Source organism: Salminus brasiliensis, chromosome 6 (assembly GCF_030463535.1).
Source record: "Salminus brasiliensis chromosome 6, fSalBra1.hap2, whole genome shotgun sequence".
Lineage (NCBI taxonomy): Eukaryota > Metazoa > Chordata > Actinopteri > Characiformes > Bryconidae > Salminus > Salminus brasiliensis.
The window spans coordinates 7,237,591-7,238,870 of record NC_132883.1 but is presented as its reverse complement, the minus strand read 5'-3'; the positions used below and the strand labels follow the sequence as shown (position 1 = coordinate 7,238,870).

The following is a 1,280-nucleotide window of genomic DNA, read 5'->3' as shown; positions in this document are numbered from 1 at the left end:
GCTGTTAATGAGTATGATCATGAGTGTAGAGTGTCTTGTGAGTTAACTTAGTTTACTCAAAAGTTCACATTGTTTACTTCTGCATCTGCAGGTTGGTCAGCAATACATGTTGAGTTGATCCTCAGCTGCAGCTGAAACGGATGAACCCCTTCAGTAACTACAGGGACTTCTGTACAAATTGGTGAGACTATTCTTTGGTAACAGAAGTTTGTAATAACACTTTTGGCCCATAGGCTTTGTAATGGGTTAAAATCTGTGTAAGATGTTTAGTCTGTGGCTCCTCCTCCTCAATCTGTTTACTGTTTATTCCCATATGCAGGTTAGAACTCCCCCATCACATGACATTCCCCAGACTGGGAGGCTTTAGATAATGGAGCTCTGCGGACTTGCTCGGATTCGAACTTATAAGCAGAGCAGCAGTTAGACCGTAGGCCGGTCTAGAGCTGTGAAATTTCATTACATACAAACACAGTCCTGAGTAAATTTGCCTTTCTTTTTTTTTTTCTTGGATACAGAAATGTACATAGTTTTACAGCTGTAGAGTGGTGCAACTGTCTAAAGACAGTATGTTTGAATCCCATTAACTCCACAGCCCTCTGAGTTTGCAAATAGGAAGTCTGTAAAGGTGCACGTATTTGTCACTGTACCGCGAAATGTGTCCTTCGCATTTAACCCATCTGTGGTAGTGAATACACACACACTAGTGAACTAGGGGCAGTGAGTACACACACACCCAGAGCAGTGGGCATCCAACTCCAGCGCCCGGGGAGCAGAGAGGGTAAAGGGCCTTGCTCAGTGGCAGCTTGCTGAGCCCGGGAATCAAACCCACAACCCTGTTATCAATAGCCCAGCGCTCTAACCGCTGAGTCACCACTGCACCGTAAAAATCAGGGGAGAGCGCGAATACAGTCCCCCACTACCAGAAATTATGCAGTCAAGATTCACACATTTGGGGAATTCGCAGGGGTCAGCACAACCGGAGTGCAATGGCTGAGCCTCAACCTGGGTGAACCACCTTCTTGATCATGGTATCTCCCCTGCCAGGTAAGTATGTAAGTATGTAAGTCTGTAATAGGGGGAGTTGTGGCCTGCAGCTCATTTACTGTTTTTAAGGCCCAAATCAACATGTATTGTTGACCAAACTATGCAGCAGTACAAGGTGCAGTAGGAAAAAAAATGAGTCTGAAGAACTTTTGATTAAACTAAGTTGAGTTAACTCAAAATGTTCCGTAACCAGTTCGTTTATTATTTAAGGTTGGCCTGATTTAGCATTTTCTACA

General features: G+C 44.2%; 1 non-coding gene across 1 annotated transcript; it reads right to left on the bottom strand.

Moving 5' to 3' along the window:
* Positions 1 to 888: 888 nt before the first annotated feature.
* LOC140557867 (U1 spliceosomal RNA) lies at positions 889 to 1,052 on the bottom strand. Its single transcript, XR_011979859.1, has one exon. It is a non-coding gene; the product is annotated as a U1 spliceosomal RNA (small nuclear RNA).
* Positions 1,053 to 1,280: the final 228 nt, after the last annotated feature.